This window comes from Carassius gibelio, chromosome B7, assembly GCF_023724105.1.
Source record: "Carassius gibelio isolate Cgi1373 ecotype wild population from Czech Republic chromosome B7, carGib1.2-hapl.c, whole genome shotgun sequence".
Taxonomy (NCBI): Eukaryota; Metazoa; Chordata; class Actinopteri; order Cypriniformes; family Cyprinidae; genus Carassius; species Carassius gibelio.
The window spans coordinates 11,383,910-11,405,845 of NC_068402.1; the positions used below are offsets into that span (position 1 = coordinate 11,383,910).

General features: G+C 37.1%; 1 long non-coding RNA gene across 1 annotated transcript in view; it reads right to left on the reverse strand.

Annotated features, from left to right (window-relative positions):
• The window catches only part of LOC127961169 (uncharacterized), a 117,102-nt gene that overhangs the window by 5,646 nt on the left and 89,520 nt on the right, over nt 1–21,936 (reverse strand). Inside the window, exon 3 of the long non-coding RNA XR_008154387.1 lies at nt 4,325–4,429. This is a non-coding gene — a long non-coding RNA (uncharacterized LOC127961169). The remainder of the gene's footprint in view (nt 1–4,324; nt 4,430–21,936) is intronic.

A 21,936-nucleotide genomic window follows, 5' to 3' on the forward strand; every position in this document is an offset into this window, starting at 1 on the left:
TATTCTGGGCAGCCACATTCAAAACACTCCTTACAGCATCTTGTCATCACATGCGCTTGACATGTTTGATTTATTGCTGTCAATGTGTAATTTCAGTCTATAATATGAAGCAGGAGAACAAATGACCACATATTGTCTTTTCAGTGGCCGGGAACATAATGTCTTACCCTCTGAATGACCTTTGTGTTTTCTGACTGAGAAAAGAGAAGGAAATGGGATCAGGACAGCCTTAAGGTGGTCTCTTGGAGAAGATGGGTGTTGGCATGCTTATCAGCAGCTGGTGTTAGTAGGAACAGATATGGGGCACAACAACACACTGCAGAGATTTACAGATATGCAGTGCTGAAGCGCCGTGCAGCCAAACACAAACACCTTTGTGAGCAAGCTGAGATGATGATCCGTGTCCTCTGTGTAACCCGGTCACTGCCGGAGATCCCCCATCAGGCTGGAAGCTGTTTTGCTCTCCACTGCTGTGTAACACACTGTCTGTATCAGCCTGCTTCGCTTTTATCTCCACACACTCATTACATCATCCACTTCTCTCACAGTGAGAGTGTTTCTGTTTCTTTCACTAGCTTTATTTTAGATCTGGCTTGTTTTACTCACTCACACACACCCCTCACCATCTGACTGTAATAACAATGACTTTGTCAGTAAAATACTCTCTCCCTGTCTCTGTGGACCTGAGAACATCTTTGTGGTTATCTCTCTCTCACTCTCTCCTGCCTGAGGCTGCACACAATAAACTCTGATGTAGTTGTCCAAGCAGCACTGTGAGAAGTTGCATCAGTGTGCCACAAGATATGAATCACACTCTTTTACACTGTGCTGCCATTTATAAGAACGCCAATACATCCGTTAGCACTGTCGTTGGGGTGAAATAACATTGACCTTAAAGAGCATCGGTTTAACTAGATCTCTGAAGTCTCTTTAGGGGTTTTCAGTAAACAATAAGAATTAGCTAAGGAGAACTGATTATTATAATTTTTCTTTTTACTTTTATGCCATTGCAGGAATGGTGAGTACTTTCGAGACTCAAGAAAAAGTGAAAAAATGTATATACTTAATAATTATATGCAGTGCTCAGTGATCACCACAAAAACACACATCTTTCTATCATTTTAAAAACATTACCTCTCACGTTAGTGCTGTTTGCTCTCTGGACAGCAGCAGATTAAACAGTCAGGGTAACTGAGAACAGACAAATTTAGAGTGTTAAAAAAAAGAGTGTGAGCTCATAACTCTCAGATTATATAATGCTTTTAATGAAGACCGTTAATGAAGCATGCATGTTATAAAATGGAATAATGTGCAAATCTTAGAAAATGTATACATAGGATTCACAATCTTTACTTAAAATTTACTGCAGTTTCTAGTTTACAGAAGTGGCAGTAAAACACTAACAATTTTTATTCCTTTGTCAAATTCTGATTATAGGGGCACGTTATCGATTAATAAACAATTATTCTTGCATTGTTCCTTGCACAATGCTCTGTTATGTCCACCCACTGTGCATGACTAGCAAACTGATACACACTGCCATATTTGTGTCAAATAACCAGCTCCATATGCATGGCTTTTTTGATGTAGCAAAATTGCTCTGTGGCTCACCTGGTACAGCATTGCACTTGCAATGTCGATGACTAAGGTACGACTTCTGTGAAACACGTGTCATGATAAAAGAGCTCAAAGACTTGTAGAAGCATTTCGATGCACGCTCATTAGAGTACCATGACGCATGTGTGCGCATTCCTCTGCTTGCAAACAAGCCGCGGTGCATCTCTACGCCAGAATGCTGCCTTCTGCTACAGCAGCACTGCACGCACGTGTCGTGAAATCATAATAAAGTCATCATTTTTGTTTTATTTGCAACCAAAAGTATTCTCGTAGCTTCATAAAATTACAGTTGAACCACTGATGTCACATGGACTATTTTAATTATGTTCTTACATCCTTTTTTTTGGGCCTTGAATGTGTCAGTTGTGTTGCTGTCTATGCAAGGTTAGAAAGCTCTCGGATTTCATTCAAAATATCTTAATTTGTGAAAAAAACATCCAAAGAAACATCCAAAGATGAACGAAGGTCTATGGGTTTGGAACGACATGAGGGTGAGCAACATAATAGTGATGCATTTGCAATGAGCATATTAATATATGGCTCCAAACCTCAAAAACGTTTTTTTTTTTCTTCTGTGGAACACACACACAAAGAAATATATTTAGATTATTTTTGGCCCAGACAATTAATGTCAGTGGGGTCCAATGTTATTTTGGACCACATAAACATTTATTATATGGACAAAATGGTTAAAAAATTATTCAAAATACATTTTTTTCAACAGGAACAGACAGAACGTTACATACTGTAGGTTTAGAATGACATGAGAGTGTATAAATGATGATTCAGGTTTTATTTTTTTTACTATAAAACTACTAATTTCAGTAATGTCCAGTTTAATTAATTTGATTCAGAAAACACAACACATCAATGAGATACAGTATTAAGGTCTTACTCAGCAGAGACTGAAAGAACTCGAGACTAATTCTATACCAAGTACACTCAAATAGCTGATTTTTTAAGCTCACGGGGTGCTTTCAACGCTCATCAGAAGCCCCCTATTCTCTCTATTCTCCCCCAGGGTTCTCTCAGATGAGGAACGGACAGCATCAATGGTTTTCATCTCCCCTCAATCCCTCAACAACTACTAGTTGTGCTCTGTTTGGTGCAGATGTTATGGGGGAAACACATTCTGAAAGCTTATATCCTGTTTGCATGCTTTCAATTACCAAATAAATACATATATTTTTCGCACATGTCGCAGGAATAATGGACCAAGATTCATGTTGGAATCTGTCCGATCTGATTGTCTCCCAAACAGATTGTCTCTGTTGATTTCGGGGCCGGACTACAAGCCTGCAATTGTAAGCCCTTGAAAAGTAGCCCTATAAACAATGTCTGACTTCATATGATTTTGACAACAACTATGTAACAAGTATTGTTCATATTAGGTTGTTAATAATAACAGTTAATGATGTTTTACTTACAAAGGTCAGGTAAATTATGGGGCAGTTTAAAGCACTAAGAATTTTTTTTTTTTTAGTACAATAGAATCCAATATATATAAAGAACGTGTGGAACTAAGCACAATTAAAAGACCTTGTTATTACACATTATTAACAGGAAACTCAACAACACCTGTACTCTGTTTGCTACTGACCTGCTAACCAACCTTTGCAACTAAGGGGTTCTGTGTGAACTGCTCTCTAACAGCAAATGCAAAAGAGTTTGATATTATAATATTCGATCGGTGATCAACACAACCTATTTTTTTTCGTTCTTTTATTTACTTTAAATACTTTCTAAAATTATGCTTTTATTTATATGTTGTATTCTTAGACTTTAAAGGGTTAGTTCACCGAAAAATGAAAATGATGTCATTAATAACTCACCCTCATGTCGTTCCAAACCCGACCAAAATGTATTTTTGATGCTTCAACAAATTCTAACTGACCCTCTGATGTAACATGGACTACTTTGATGATGTTTTTCTTAGCTTTCTGGACATGGACACAGTAGACAGTTCACACAGTTTCAATGGAGGGAGTGAGAGCTCTCGGACTAAATCTAAAATATCTTAAACTGTGCTCCGAAGATAAACGGAGGTCTCACGGGTTTGGAACAACATGCGGGTGAGTCATTAATGAAATAATGTAAACTAACCCTTTAAATGAGCTTAAACAGAATTAAAAAAACAATCTTCTTTCTCTCTTTCACTTTTATGTAAAGCCTGGGTCAGTATGGGTACAGTTTTCATAGTCATCATTAGATCTTGACTGCACAATGCACAGTCCATTTAAAAGCAGTCTAAGAAAGAAAAAAAAAAGACTGGGAGGAAAATAGAAGAATGGAAAGCTGATGTGTAAATCATTTGTCTACAGTGCTGGTGTGGTTTATCGAAATCTCTGAGCAGCGTGAAGGGGTTTATATCCAGTCTAGCCATACTGAGTCAAATGATTTTTTAGAAGACACCGGGGCAAACGTGAAATGACTGAAAAGAGAGAATGCACGTGTGTTTTAGCTTGTGTATTAAGACATCTTAAGACTCTTCCAAATCAACCACTGTTCTCAATTTACCCCCCCCCCCCCCCTCACTTTCTTTCACCATAGTTTGACCCACGAGTATCAAGACACTTAATAAAAGCAGTGACATGACATCATAGTCACACTGACGTCAAATGAGTCTAATGTGTCCAAATGCACTATTGAGAAACTAACAGAGGCATCCAGTCAAGGAGAAAAGAGAGTTTAGAAACAGATTACTCACACTAGGGAGTGACAGCGTGCGCAAGGTGCTGGCTGCAGACCCATGTCCTGTTTCCCATCACTTTTTTCCATGATGATTTTCCACCTGGTCACTGTCCGTCATTTCCTAATTGAAACAATAGAGGGCTTTTTTTATGCATTTGCACACTGACAATTCAGTTCACTGCTGTGCGTTTATGAGGTTTACTTTAAGGCTGAAATTGAGCGAAACCACTTTGTCTCTGCTTTTGTTATTTGATATGCAATTATAGGTCACATATTGCCATATTAATACATTTTGACGCTCTCAGAACGATCCATACAAATGCAAAACGACTTTCCTTCAATAAAACACATGCACTGAACTCTGTAATCAAATTCATTTTCAGATGATCTTCAGAAATGACATGTGTAAACTTGCGGTTAAGGTTTTGCGGTCGGCGTAAGGTTTGCTGTGCTTCCTCCATCTAAACCTTCTTTTCATCCTCCATCCTTTCATTTCCATGTGACAAGCCATTAATCACAGAGATGAAGAGAAAATAATTACAGTCGTGGTTAAAAGGATCAGATTTCTTCTTGTGATGTGGTTCGGAACCCAGAGAAATACATATTTTACATCTACAGAAACACTGATTCATGGTTTAGACATTGTAAAAGCAAATCAAGCATAGATTCAAATGCTTTTAGCTTTCGTAATGGTCACAGTGGCTAAGTCTACTGATAAACGGCCATGACAAGTGTTTTAAGCGGTGGAACGTATGATTTCAGGGGGCTTGTCACATAACGCCACAAAAATGTGCTGACATCATAGACCTTAAATTTCATCTGCTTTAAACCATACTGAAGTTTATCTGAGTAAAAATCCCTAGTTGGCTTGGAGAGGTGCCTGCGATGGCACAGGACTGTCTGGCTTTGATGATATCACCACCGAATTGACCCCTGATGTCATGCCTAAGATGGTCCAGACACTTAAAGAGCCATCAGTCAACCATGCTCAGCCACACAGGCGGACGTGGAGACAGAGGAATGAAATAGTGTGGAAGAGAACAAGAATATTTTCCATTTGAATTGATGGAAATTTATGAATGTGCCTGTATTCCATGCAAACCTGAGGCAGTAGGAAAGGAAGGTCACTTTGTGTGTCAGACATTCTTGGAAGGCGCTGGAAACCTCTGCGGCCTGGGGAGAGGTTTATGGAAGGGTTGTGAAATATGGCAGCGAGGTCACAAAAAGGGTGACAACTCGGGTCATCAGAATTACACCGAGCCCCAAAGTGCTGGATTAAACAGCAGCCTCTCTCTCTTTTTTTTTCTTTCTTTAATTACACTCTCCCGCAGGGTCTTCGGGGAGATTTGTAACGTGGAGGCACCTGCGTCAGAGAACAGTGTGAACAAACGAATAAGGTCAAACAGAGTTGGCAATTCCTTGATGACTCCCACACTTTCGAATCTCTTAATTGCGCTCAGTATACACATCTATGCACCTCCTCGACGGCCCCTGCGAAAATAAACACACACACACACGCAAACTCCAGCACATCTGTTGCAGGAAATCTGTGAGTTTAACCTTACAAGCAGCCTGGGATTAACTAAACCCAGAGCTAACCCCCACCAGGGACAAATAAATCCTCTTCTCACCTCTGCTAGAGAGCGACGAGCTACCTACACATCCTCCACGCGCTCCCCCCACACTTAAAAACCTACAGCTGATCTTGATTCAACATGAGAGGGGTTAAAAGTTTAGCCCCAGAGGGTTTTAAGGGCTCAGGCCATTGGCCTTTCCCAGTGTTCTGTCTACAATCCCAGCCTTGTGTGTTAAAAGTGCTTAAACTCAAATAAACAGGTTAGTTAGCTAAGCTATACTATACTTAGGGCAACATGATTTAAAGTCTATGATGGGCACAGACTCTCAAAGAAAGATATTCTAGCTTCAGAATATGAGTCCATCCAGTTAGAGGATATCATTAGATTTTTTAAAGCTGATTTTAGAATGCACGTTGTTTTCACATTGTGTTCAGAACGACTTGAAAGTCTGGTAGCGTGTGATCGGAAAGTGTATAATGCCTAGCTGATTCCAGCCTTTAGTCACCAAAAATGCTGAGATGCTAAGATAGAATAGGCCTATCTGTACCTGGTCATCAGCCAATCATTGGCCAATGCAATGATCCTATTGGTTGATACAAGGTATTTAATTATTCATGCTCATTTCCTGTCTACCTTTGCTGTTATCTAACATTTAAAGTTAATCTTTAAAAACACACAATTATAAACTGTCAAAAATGTTCAAATCTCAAAATGAATATCATTTTTTTCATACTGTACAATATGTACTGTACTGTATATTATAATATGATGCATTTTAAACTATTTATTTTAAATATTATCAAAATGGTATAGAACGATAATATTGAACATTTATTAGTTATTGAACATAATACAAAAATTCTCAATTAGTATTACCACTCTTTTTTTTGAAGATTATTGCAACCACACAATAAGTATACCATTTATTGCCTGGAAAGACCAGTATTCAAATTTGATATGGTGAGCAGAAATTTATACAAGTCCGAATCTGATTTTGTCATTTGTGTTTGGATGGTTGATGAAGAGAATACATAAGAAAGAGTAACTGCTGGAAGCCAGTGTGGCAAAGTCCCAGCTGCTGTTGCTCAATTCACCTCACACAAATCTTTGACTGCGATGACTGCACAATATCTGCTGCGCTCTGAAAAGAAAAGTGCAGAAGGACACTTACATATAACATTTTATGATTGTGTCGCATTTACAGCTCTACAATTTATGGCAGAAACTAAAGTGAGCTTAGAAACATAATAACACTAAACAGCAAGGCGAGTCGTACTATAAAAACTTTGGCATCTCATTCTTCGACAAAACACCTCGGGAGAGAAAGTGAAATGTGTCGACCCGAAATTGTGTGTTTCATTAAGGCAGCTAAAGTGCAACAAACTCCTTTTGAACTCCACAGCTAAAACTGCACCAATCCAGAAGCCAGAGAGCATTTATGTAACTCTCTCAACTTTGACCTCGGATGACCTTTTGTCATCTTTGTGACACGTCACTTAGGTGCTTCTAGAAAAGTTTGTTTTGCTGCCCTCATTTCAACCTTTCCTCCTCTGCCCTCTCACTCTCCCTTTCACTTGTTTTCTTCTTCTCTGCTTGTCCGTGACCAAATGCTCTCCCTCCATTATTTACTTTTCCCTTTGTTTCTGTTTTCTACACAACAACAATCATAATGTTCGATTCTGGTGAGCGTATGAGGGTGTACCGAAGCCAAACCACAAATGTGGTCTGGATGAGCGTGTATGTGTGTGGGGATTGTGCCCCGTGACCCTCCTCATCCTCAAACAAGGACACTAATTCAACCATGAATCATAATGGGGTCCAGTTGTGGCTTGTCGCTTGTTTGTTTCTTCCCCTGAAAGATTTACCCACGCACATCCCGAAGGATCATATCTTGTTCATTCATTCGCTCTTTCTTCCTCCCTTTTATTTTGTATTTTTTATTTTTTATCACAGCACACACAGAGTTTAGTGAAAGAATTTAGAGATAGAGACTATAAATGCGACTGCCTTGGCAGGAATAACGCAGATAACAGCATGATAATCAGATAACTGGGAAGTGTGATAAGAGCTGTTTATATCAGCCTATCATATCGCATTTCCACCTTCCATATTTTGACAACACTGGTTCTGGTGCTATACATATGTTTGGATGCGATCTACTTCTTATTCTTTCACAATTTTTCCTTGCCTATAAGTGAATAGGTCAACAACAACTTGTTACCAAATAATGTGTGGAATATTTAGTATAAACATTGGCAAATATTTTTTTTTTTTGAAGGATAAAATCATATTCATCATATCATATTCAGTTTCATTCATCATAAAATCAAGCAGGAGCCATTTAGTTTTTTTTTATGCTGTTTCTAGTAATCTGAACTAACTAACTAACTAAATTATTTAATTCATTAATAAAAAGTCCAAACATAAAATATAACCACAATTACTTCAATCTCACACACACATGCACGCACACTCACATGCGTACACATTTATCTCTGTGAATTGTGGTGACATTCCATAGACTTCTGTTACTCTTATACTGACCAAATGATATTTTCTATCAAGTACACACACAGCTACATTTCCAGCAGTCATTACACATGATATACACATATTTCTGTCACATGACCCTTGATGTTGAATGTTGAAAACAGTTATGCTGCTTGATATTCTTGTGGAATCTTTTTCCAGGATTCTTTGCACAGTTCAAAAGAAAATACTTTTTAAAGCAGAAATCTTTTGTAACTATGAATCAATTGCCTTTTAATTTAATACATGGAAATCCTTGCTAAATACAATTATACATTAACTAATTTTTAAATAAATAAATAAATATTACTGAGCCCAAACTTTTAAACCTATTAACTAACAGGAAATAAACAATTTCTAAGGGAATTAATGGAAGTAATGTTACTTTGAAAGATGAATATTTATGTTCTTGATGAGTAGTGAGTGAATGTCATGCCATTTCTAGATATGGAAATGTTGAATCTTAAATCCTAATTGCAGGGAAAATCGGCACATGTTTTGTCTCATGTCTCAGCAACCAGTGACATCTGTCTTATTGTATGTAGATGTTTGTGTGTCTGTCTGGATGTGCAGTTTCAGCCACTGAAACTTACTCAATTGACTTACTCAACTATGATGAACTTGATGAAGGACATGCAGGTGCCGTTTCGTGATAGGGTTCAACTGAATCTACTGATAATGAATCAAAGGCCGTGTGAAGACAAAAGAAATAGGTCAAGAAAAGCATTGTTATGCTGACTTGTCGTACGTGACCACATAGCTGCCAACAATAATATTCTCAAAAGCACAAGACACATTTAAAAAAAAAAAGCTTATCGATTCACCTCTAAACGGATTATAAAACCAATATAATTTCTACATTTAACATCTGCTTCAGATATAACTGTTTGTGTTTGTATCACTATAGAGAATCTCTGGGTCTCAGTAGAAACCACATACAGTCCAACAGGCTTTTAAGAACATTAGTTGTGAAGTGGATGCATTCATTCTAATGGGACCTGCATGGGCTCTTCAAAACAAATAGATTAAAAAGTTGGTGAGAGCTGAAGTGTTGGGAAATGTGCATTAATTAATATGGATTATGTATACATACAGTATGTATACAAATCTGTAAAAATAAATAAAATGAAAAAATAATATGCACATAAATGTTATATAGATGTTACATTTTATATGATGTTACATACTAAATTATATACAGTATATGTTTTCTTTTCAATGTATATTTTTCTGTGCATATATATTTCCCTCTATTTGATCACAAAATATTGGCATATATTTATAGATATCAAACTCTTTGCAATGAATGACTTTAAAACCAAACATAGCTTCTTTGATTCTTTTTTTATGTATATCTTTCTAAGTATATATATGTTTCTCTCTTTGATCACAAAATATTGGCATATATTTATAGATATCAAGCTCTTTGTAATTAATGACTTAAAACCAAACATTTCCTTCCTTGATTCTTTGCCATATCGTTTAAAATCTGATATTGCCATATTATGACAAAATGCTCTAATCGGTCTATCAGATTTTTTGTTATCTCTGTCTGCTCTGACATTCTGACACAGCCAAAATCTGGAAGCTTGTCTTTCACTGTGTGCATTGGAATGTCTCTTGGAGTAATAGCTTATGGAAAAGTGCTGATAAAGAAAACAATTTGGGTCACATTTCATTGCTTTAGGACCAATATAGCAAGGGATTTGAGACCACAGTGGTTTTTGGAGCACAGTGGTTCTTCCTAAGCCAATAAAACAACATTATCTAAAACAAGCCCAACACATATTTAAGTAATGTAGACTTATTAGATTTGACTCTTCATTCAAACTCGGCTATAATATCCCCCTGAACTGTACCCAGAACTGTCATTTAAGCCAAAACTCAAAATAAAGGTGATTGGTGGAAATGGCACGCCAAGGCGAATTGAACAGATGGAAAAATGTGGCTGTGGTGTCAGAGAGTGAACGTTGTGAAGAGGTGAAGCTGATTATAGCCCCTCACTGTGGTGAGATTAGACTGAACTTCAGAGAACTGCAACAATCTCCCTCCTGCAGCATCTCAATTTAGCCACAGACCTCGTCTCTTTGCTTCTTTTTTCATTCCTTACCTTTTCTTTCCATTCCAAGACAAACAAGCACAAGCCCACCGACCCACAAACGCACACGCTCACTCGTGCACACACATGGTTTACAACTGAGAGCTGTCCAAGGTGCTGATCTATCCCAACACACTCAGAGTTTTTAATGTGCTTTAATAAACAAACATAGCAAGTTAATTCCACCTCACATCTCTTTTCTTTTAAGCTGAACTTACTTTTTAGGATTTGCCTTACTTTCTTCAAAGTGTAACATCGTAATACGTCAGTAACCGTTCGCCATCTTTATGACAGCGATTACCCCAAAGGGAAGTTTTCATTTTCGCCTGGCCGGAGTTTGAAGGATGTGTGTTGTGACTGTTCCAGCTGTGGCACACATCTTGGAGCACCATGGGTGTAATATGGCTACTTTACTTTTAATGTTCCCTCGCCCCATTGAGTGAGAGTGTGAATCACGACACCGGCGCGTCAACCCACTCCTTTCCTCATCCACCTTGAAAAATGATTCCCCCCAAACTTTTCTTTTTTCCCCTCCAATCTGTTTTCACAGCTGTCTGAAATGTGTGTACTCTGCTGACTTTGCCATTGCTTTCAGAAAGAAAGAGAGCAGGAGAGAGAAACAGAGAATGAGGGCAAAAAAGAGAGGAAAAATGTGTTTGACAATTATTCCTTTGTTAAAGCTGAGGCCCTGCTCTTATTTCACAATAACAGTGCAGTGATGGAGAGCGACTGTGTACATGAGTGTGTGTGTGTAAGCTCTGCTGGAGCGGAACGCAGAAAAGTGCTCAGGTCGAATTGAGGTGGGCCAGCGCAATACAAATACATCGACTGAAATAATCAATCACCTCAGAACTTTGATTAATGAGAGCTTGTGTTTTTCTGTGAGTGTGTATGAGAGCATGAAAGAGTGTGAAAAAAGGAGCAAGTTTATATTGGGTCAAGATGATACATACTTACTGAGTGAGCGTCAAAATGGCATACATTTTTGAGAGGGAATCAAATATGTGTGTGAGCTACCTAACCTCCTTCTGCATTACTGGTCAGAGGTTTATATTACTTTTACTCAGCAAGGACACAGTAAATTGGTCATGCGACTGTTGAGACTTGATTGTTACCAAAAAACTACTGCTTTTGAAATTTCTATTAAAAACGTTTGTTAATGTGTTTCTTGCAACAAAGTTTAGTTTTGCAATGTTCAACCTGTCTGAGCTTAAACGTTTTTTTTTTGTACCTTTATTATATATAAATTATTTATATATGTAAACTGCCATTTTAAAATGTATGATCAGAAAGTTTATTTTTCTTTGTTTTTTTAAAGGAAATTAATACTCTTATTCAGGAAGAACACATTCGTTTGATCAAAAGTGACAGCAAGAAAATGTTGGGCATGACTCATATAATCAATTCAGAATCGAAAAATAATATTATAGCTAATCAGCATTTCCAAGGATGCACCATATTGCGCCACAGAGGATACGCATTTCCCTTATTTTACATTTGGAATATGTTTGCCATCATCCGGCACTCAAATTTAGTCTTTAAAAACACCAATACTTCAATATAACTATAATTTTAGCCATCATTTTTTTTTTATACAAATCTTAAAATTAATATCCATTTTTTTATATAGTTTGTGTAGCTTTGTAATGCCTACATTCACTTTATCATGTAACATATAAAACTTTTTTTTATACCTTTTAATTTCTTTAGTGCCTTCTACATTAATGTTCATAGTAATCAAAATACAATACCTTTAAATGCAGTCTAAAAAGGCAGCTCAGTAGGTTTTATAAGATGTGTGCATGAGGTTTTTTCAGCCAGTGCTGTTCTCAGTGACCTTTAAGCCCTGTGCTTCATCCTTCTATGGGTCTGGGTGGTCTAGCGAATCCATGAGCTTCCCCTTTTTATGCCCTTCTGCCTATTGCTGAAGAAACCTCAATAATCACCATCATTTGCGTTAGCTATTACCTCTGAATGACCACATCCATCCATCACCACCTCTCAGCTCAGATATGTGTCTCCAACCCACTTTACCCACTGTGAGTCAACATGACCAACTCCGGCCATTCTACGACCTGGCACCACGAGAGAATCGGCCCGTCCCACACAACAATAAATTCAAGCCAACCTACAGAGCCATTGGACGGATGCCTCGTGCTTCTCTTTGGACAATAATGGCCATAGAGGAGCAGCAGAGCCATCAGCCCACCGTCATGGCAGTGAGAAGTGTGTGTATGTTAGTAGACGAGTCCGTCACTCACCCGTACCTGACCAGGCCGGGAGGTGAGTCATTATGTCTAGCTCTGGCTGCTCCCTGTGAGAACTGCAATTGTCCTGCACTCACACACACACATACACACAGCTGCCATGTTTACTTTTTCTTTCCCAGTAAAATAATCAGAAAGTTCCAGAGTGGTGGCGGCTGCGAGAAGGAAGAGAGAAAACTGTGAAATGACTGCAGGCACATGCACACACACACACACACACACACACACACACATACATTCATGCGTGTTCGCTGGCAAACTTATGAGACCTGGGACTCATTCAAGGTAACTATTGTCCTCCTTCCAGGAAGCTCTTTTCTTCTCACTCGTGTTGTTTTTACGAGCTTGTGTTTTCAACGCACAGGGCAAAACCGCAACATAGCAAAGCTACTACATCATACCGCTAGAGCAGAGGTTTGAAATTAGACCCATGGTTCAGACGGCCACAGGGCGATGCCACCAGATACCATTTAAAGTTCAAACAATGGCCCTGAACTTCATGTGAATAACAATGCAGTGAAGGACAAGTGGCTGTTTGAGGAAGCCAGAACAAACACAGAGGCACAAGTATGCATGCCAGGACTTAAATCTCACACTCCACCACTGTTTAATGCCTATTCATGGATGTACTGTACATGATTTTAATGAGGCTGCTTTGAATAAACTTGGGCAAAAACAAATTTGGACATTAACACCTTATAACCACCAGTCATTTCCCTTTTAAAGCTTTTGAAAGGGAATGGAATATCTGCCCACTAGCAGTCAAGTGGTTTTGTTGTATATAGGTGCTTTACTTATTCAACTTTTATGTTGCGGGGATAATTCTAACTTACAAAGTTTAGTGTTTTTTTTTTTTTTTTATGTAAGAAGTTACAATAAAACTGACCTGGAAACTTTTTTTTCTACATTTAAATGCATTTTATATATAGATTTTATTGCTTTTAGAGTTCAGACATCCATCCATCCATCTTCCATGCCACTTATCCTATATACTGTAGGGTTGCAATTTGGGCTGAATGTAGAGAAAACAGCCTAGACTAGTGGACACAGAGAAATACATTTTTAAAACATGACCTTCTATAAAAGTAATTACACATTTAAATCCAAACAAATTGTGAAATAAAAATAAAATAAAAGCTTAAATATTCTTATTCAAATATATATATATATATATATATATATATATATATATATATATATATATATATATATATATATATATATATATATATATATATATATATATTTAATTATGACTTACAATTGTGGCATCATTTCCACCACACTGAAGAACTGTTTTTCTGAAGTTAGTGTAAGAAGGAGACGACATTGTCAGAAAAGAACATTTAGGAAATTCAAAAAAAATATGCAATGAGATGTGTGAAGAAAACAAGGAGAAATCAAGGTAAATATTTCTTGTGAAAAGAATAGGTTTGTGTGTAATATTTAAACAATAATTTTGTTCGATTCTTTTAAAACACGTGGAAATGGTATTTAACTATTTAAATTAAAATTCCATAAAAGATTTAGAAATTAACAAGACAGAAGAGATGGTAATTTTATTATTTTAAATCTAATTAAAATCAAATTATAATCATAGAATGTTATCATCATACAGTACACCTCATCAACTGTAAGTGTTTAAAGAGACTTTATTTTCTTAAAGTCCACAAGTCCAAAAGTGCTCATAGATGAAGAAACAGCCATATATGTGTGTGTGCGTATGTTCTGTGTGACCTCATTCTCCAGGGATGCTTGATGAGCCAGGGAAGTGGAGTAGAGTGACTGAAATCTGATCTGGTTTACCCCGTTCAGATCTACACCAGTTCTCCTCGAGCCTCTGCTGTGTATTGGATTGACCCCGGACTGGCCTAAGAAAAAGTCATTTGGGGAAACGGTAAATGAAAGCTTAATGACTGTGTGGTAGGGACAGATGTATTGAGTGGTCCAACATGGGAATTGTCTACTGAGGGTTTGAGTTCCATCAATTTCCCATTAAGTGCTAGTTACAGCTGCTCAGTATCTTAATATCTGTGTGTAACAAGCACACTTTCTTCCAACGCTCGGTTTTTGTGGATTAAGCTATAAAGTTTGTGCCCTTTTCAGAAAAACAAAACATAACAGTCTATAGTTGCTAACGTTTGCGTGTTACACACATGACATTACGAGCTAGATGACATGGCACAGCTGAGGAGATGGTTGAGAAACTTCCACTCTCAATATTTTTGTGCAATTCTTTTGATTTCAAAAACCAAATAAACAGGCTCGCGATGCAGAGAGTTTGCTCCATATGTGTTTATGTCTTTTTGTTAAAGAGCTTTGGGGTCGGATTGAGTTGCTTGGCAGCCATGACGCTTTAAAAGCTTTATGTATCGACCATTAAAAGCTTTTATGTAGATAAAATAAATCAATTTGAGTGAGCTAGTAAATGTGGGATGCTATATGAATATGAATCTATATTAGCTGAGAGGCTTTTCGAACTTTGCTTTGTTTGTATAGACTGTGTGTTTAGGCCTTAGACTACACCCAAACCATCCGCATGATTACAGTGTTTTGCTAATGAACTCCTTGGCTTTGTTTGATCTTCTGTCTCCTGCTCTGCAGAAAGCAAAGAACAATCATTTTTTAACAAGAGCTTGAAAAGTACTTTGTATGAAGCACAAGGTCATATGTAAATGTAAAAGAAACATAAAATGTCCCCATATTTCACACTCTTTACACAACAGTAGCGTCTGAGATCTGAGAAACTCTATCGCCACTGAGAGCTACATGCTTGCCTCTCCCTGTCCAAGTTATTTTCGGGAACGAAGGCCCTCTCTGCCTGTTTGAAAAACTGTGGTCGGAAGTGGTCGCTGAGGCACAACCAGATGCTTGGGTTTTGGGGACTCTGGGATATGATGGGCTGGGAGGGGATTGGTTGAACTCCACCAACAATAAAGGAGAAAAGGGAGGGAAGAGACGGAGACTGAGACACAACAGGAATCTGACGTATATCATACAAGAACCACAGAAGCTCTTCCACAGAAAATGTCAAAGGTCACACAATGGCACTGAATAAAGTTTTAGTGAAAAAATATAAATAATTTGCTAATAAAACTAATAAACATTTGAATCGTTTTAGTTGTTTTGTGGAAAAACTTGGTTTAGAAAAAAAGACATTTCAATTAAAGCCAATCTAAAAAGAAAATATATACCGGTAAGAGCACAGTAGTCCTATTGTGTGTGCATGTGTATATATATATATATATATATATATATATATAATAAATACAATCACTGTACAAGTGCTGTAGATATGTTGACATTACCAAGATACCGCACAGTTGACTAGCAATAAAAAACATAAAGACATTATAAATCATATTTTTAAATCCACATAAAATAATGCAGTAAAACTTGACAAATCTGTTTTCATATTTAAACTTTAAAAAACTCATAAACAAAACATTACCCTCTCCACCTCATTCTCTTGCTTTCGACTTCAGTTGATTAGGAAAGTTTCTGTTGCTTGGCAGTGCCACACACCATTACGAACAGGCTATTATGAAATACTAATGCATTTTTATGAGTTTGGTGCTTAGTGTTAAGTCATTTCACACTATATTACTGATCTCCAGTGTTTGGAGTTTCTGCATATGTTTCTGTTTTTAATGATCTGCTGAATTAATTTTCCATGTGTGGGTTATAAATACAGAAACCTGGAAAAAATATGAATAAAACATTTTAAGTTTTTTTTTTTCCTTTCATGAAGAACCAACATTCTAAGGGCCATTAGATTAGTTTTTTTTTCTCAGACTATGTAATTGGATTTAGGTATTGGAGACATACTGGTACGACTGACTGAAACGCAGACTGCAGACATAAACATGATCCCTTCTCAAAGAGAACGCCAATGAGAGAAACATGGAAGAAAGGCAACGTGGGCAAAAAATGAAAGTGAGAGTTTAAACAGAGTTTTGAAAAGGTGAAGGGATAAAGGGATAAAAGCATGTTTGCAGGAAAGAGGAAAGGGACGCTGTAAATAAACACCTTAGTCATACCTTTGGTCTTTACCACTGGCCTGTAAAAACACAGATGACCAAAAGATGCTGAAAAACAACATGTGGCAATTTGCCTCAAAATTTAGTCATCTGATACTGAAATGGAAGATTTGTTTGACAAACAACAAATGCATTGGCTCAACTGTGTTGTATAACAAAGACAACAGGTGAGTGCATGTTTATGAAAAAGACAGAATAAAGGAAGGAACAGAGTGGTGGAAGAAAGAGATGCAAATTATGTATTTGTAAATTATGAGGTTCTGGAACAAGCAACAAGCAGGTTTGGACAGGGTGGGTGGCTGGTTCGGCGGGGGCGGCCATAAATGAAAGAGTGTGTTCTCATCTAAATCTTCAAGCAAGTATGTGGTTGCGTGACACAGCAAAACGACATCACTAACATTCACATAAATGAAATGTTGTTGATGTGGTGAAACAGATCTAGTTCTGGTCATGGCCATAGCCAGGCTTTTGAAATTAGTGAGGTCCGGGGCTGGTTGGGGGTTGGTGCTAAAGAATTGTCTTTATAATAACCCCTACAAATACAACTCATTATATACTTATTGTATAACACTATAAACACTTATAAAAACATGTAGATTTTTGTGAAAGATGTTTTCTCTGTTTTGGAGGGATGATTAATTTTAAATCACACCCTATTTATTGCAACAAAAAAAAATTATACTATATTTAAGGGTGGATAATGTAATCAGTTGTTTATTATTCATGCAATAATACATAACTATACGGAGCCCCGCACATGACACGCAGGAAAAAATATAAGGCTAAATCGGGTGCATGATTTACTAATTCGTTTCCTCAATGTACTAAAATGTGCACATGATTACTACAGTGTTCCCTCGATTTACTATTGTTCACTCGATTTCTAAATTGTGTACAGGATTTACTAATTCGTTCCCATGATTTGCTAAATTGTGCGCACGATTTAGCAAAACGAGTGAACACAATAGTAATTCAAGGGAACGCAATAGTAATCGTGTGCACATTTTAGTAAATTGAGGGAACGAATTAGTAAATCGTGCGCAAAATTTATTAATTTTTTCTTGCATGTCATGTGCGGGGCTCCGTATAACTACAATAACTTTGTCTAGTGCTATAACGAACGTTTATAGCGTGATTTGTGAAACTATAACTACATTGAATGACATAGCACAGAGTTTTTCATGGCTAGTTTTTGTGTATTTCATTTCTTTATGTAATTTTATGTGTTTATGTGTACTGTTTTTGACAGCGTATGGGTTAATGTTTATGACCAGTGGTGGACAAAGTACACAAATCAAGTACTTGAGTAAAAGTACAGATATGTATGATAAAATAATACTCCAGTTAAAGTAAAAGTACTCATTTTTTAATTTTACTCAAGTGAAAGTACAAAAGTAATTGCATTCATAAGCTCAACAGCACCGTGTGTGATTGGGTAATGTGCAGTGCCATAAAAATGCATCTATTGGGCTCAGCGTCAGCCAGGGAAAGAACGCGGATTTGAATTTAGCATCTGATGATATGATGCACTGAACGTTAAAATCACACTAGTGTGATTGTATTAAATATAGAAGATATTAATGGGCTATTTTTTTGTCTTTTGGAAGCTGCATTCAAAATCCACTTGTCTTAAAAATCTGCTTATCTCACTGTGAAGGGGCATGATGCCTCTGCCTACTGCTCAAAATGCCTGGGATTTTCCCAAAATAACCACTATATGGAATCAAGATATATATTTTTGTTGTTGATATGGACTACATTGATGAGAGTGATTCAGTACTGTTGACTGTGAAGCTTACACTGCGATGTACCTGAGAGAAAACAAAATTGACCATCTGATTTTCACCAGTAAGAAAAAAAGTGTTTTAAAGTTTGTTTTGCAGAACATCACAGTTATATATGACATTTTAAGAAAATAAAATGATATTTTCATAATTATTTTTTTTGTCTGTGGTGTAAAAACACTCCTGGCCAATTGCCCCCGGAGGGCATCATTTCTCACTTGATAATTACTGTAGTTACCATGTTCCGAAAATCACATCATTAATATTCCCCCCAAAGTATACAAAAGTATACAGTATACAAAAAATGTATACTGTTGATAAACAATATAAAAACAGACATCACACATAGCGTTTTAATAAAACTATTAATGTTATGGCAGCGGGGAATTTGAACGTGCATGAGTTATTTTATTTAATCTGTGATATTTTAATGATTCGATTTAAAAGGTTCATTGAAAGAATCAGTCCGATCTTGAATCAGACACCGCGTTTTCAAAAATATTTGCTTTTATTGAACTTGCTCTGCGTTTGCGTGTGGATGAACTACCAAACTGCGTAGATAAAGCTGCGGTGTTAAAAATAACCATGTTCGTGTCAACAGGGCCTTAAAATAAATAAAAATAAACCGAAAATATTTCCAATCTTTTGCAAATAAGATAAAGATATCGCTGACTCTCTAAACTGCAACTTCCTACTTTATGAACCTTCTTTTAACTTAAGTGGAAAAGACAAGTCCAAAGACACTTATAATAGCTGGGCCCGCACCCTCACTAACATCCCTGAAGACTTGTTTCCTCCACCAGTGACTCGCAGCAATCATTTTCATACCAGGGACACTAAAAAGGCATTCATAAGAGGAGTATAACATCAAATAAGTCATTCAAATAAATTTTTTTATTTTTGAACATGAAAAATTCACAGAGGTCCGGACCTCGTGGTCTCATAGCTGGCTACGGGCCTGGTTCTGGTTTAATTTGTAGCATTAATTCGATGGGTTACAGTGTTGCTACAAGAGTTGTGATTCATTCAGAACTAAATTTAGAACTGTGGTAGCAAACAAGATTCACAAGAGCAATTTTAATTTCAGTGTAAAAGACCATATTGACAAGCCTTGTTTGAAAGTTTTGAAAAAGTCTTATAAACCTAGATGTTTATAAGCCTTGAAGAAAGACATATATACAACTAGCTATATGGACAGACAGATGGAAATACATTTGTCTAATTAGATTCATATTCCTCTGTACCATTAAATACACGCAAATTATATTCAAAGTTGTTACTGTGATAAATGGCGAAACACTACAGAGAAAGAGAGACAGTGAGAAGATGGGGCCCCCAGGACTGATGTGATGTATCAGCTTGGCTGAGGTTGCTCAGGGACTCAGGGAAAGAGACAGAGACACAAACAGCATTTTCCACCTGTAACACTGAGCGAGGGGACAGCCAGAGGTTAGAGTGTACTGAGAAAACAGCCAGCGCAGATAAACATGTCAGCACAGGCAAAATAAAGACAAAGAAACACATCAGACCGCACCAAGAAAGAAAAACACATGATGCACATCTCTCACTATGCCATATTGACATTTAAGGATGATTAGACGGATTGGGAGCTGCCACAAACTTAGCCATGACACATTTTCTTTACCAAATGTATGTTAAGTTCGTGGAAGGGTGAAATATGTGTGCTGTTACTGTCAGAATTCCCAGATGTCAACTGATTTTCAGTAACAACCAAATTGCTTCCAGCTCGGTAGCTAACGGAGGGAGAGACTGAGGATATCTGTGGGAGATGGAGAAACACTTTCCACTGCAGGCTGTGAACTTTTTAAGACCTTTAGTTTTGGCCTCCTCTCTCTCTCACACACACACACACACACACACACACATACAATTTGCAACATCCCTAAAAACAGAGGTAAAATCCTCGTAACGTGACACTTCTGCAACATCTGCACTTTGGAAAGTATGCTGGAAAAAAAAGGAATAGTGTTTGTCTTTGGGCTTTCACTGAGGGGCTCTGAAATGCTGCTATTGAATGCTTGAGCTTGTGGTAAAAATGTCAACTTGCTATTCATAGAAACCCTCAATTTATCAAGAAGCCACTTTTAGAGGCGAAGAGGTGGAGTGTGTGTTCATGTCTATGAGTGTGTGTAGCACATGTACACATCAGAGAGAAAAGCCATCATAGTTTTACCCAGAAATGTGATGATGATATTGGGAAAATGTAAAAAGAAATTGGGATATCTATCTGTCTGTCTGTCTATCTATTTATCTATTTTTAGTAATTTTAAAAGTTTTAAAATTGCTTGTTTTATTCCTGTTATTATTTTTCTTCATTATTATTTTACTTTCTTTTATGTAAAGCACTTTGAATTACCAATGTGTATGAAATGTGCTTTATAAATAAACTTGCCTTGCCTTGCCTTGCCTATCTATTTATCAGTGTTGTATTTTTTAAATGTCTGAGTTGCATCAACCCACCTCGTCTAGACTCTATAGAGAACAGCATCTTTCACGAGGGACTGTACAGTTTTCTGTATAGTTACAGAGGAGGTATTGATATCAACATTACAGTTTTTCTCAGTCACTTTAGTACATGTCTCGAATCATACTTATTATTTTCAAAGATGTGCATTTCTCAAATCAATTTGTACAAACAGCACCATACAATGGATTACATGTAAAAACCTCACTCAAAATCTTTAGTTCATCTGTCAAAAGTAAGTATTTATGTCAACGAACATATCAGTGCCATCTGAATGAAAAGTTCTCATGCCATTGTTCACAAACAATATAGTCAAAATGCTTATTGTCAGCTTAACAGTGCACTCTGTTAATATTAGGGTTGCAGAATTCCAGGAATTTTCATGGGAACTAACAGGAATTGATGGGAATAAAGTGGGAATTTGCTAAATTGCAGGAACTGGGGACCATGGGCGTAGGTTTGGTCTCAGCTTTGGTGGGGACAAAAATCCTGCACACAGAATATCAAAATATCCATCTTAGTAAGTATTCATGTAAATAATTTTTTAACTTCCTTGTGCTGTGTACTGTACAACTAAATTAGACTATACAATTTTAAAAACAAATACACTGACTGAACAAACCATAGACTGGAACATACATTTACGTGAGATATTAATAAAATAGAAGTTAAAAAATGCCCCTCCCCCACACACAATCCCCTCTAGTCACCTAAGAGTGGGATTCCCCCTCACGTCCTTTGAAGCCACATATTTTGTGTTTATTTTTTAGCCCAAAGACTGCATCTAAGAAAGAAAGTAGAAAGTTGTGACATTTGTCAAGTATGGTTACCCAAACTCGGAATTGGTG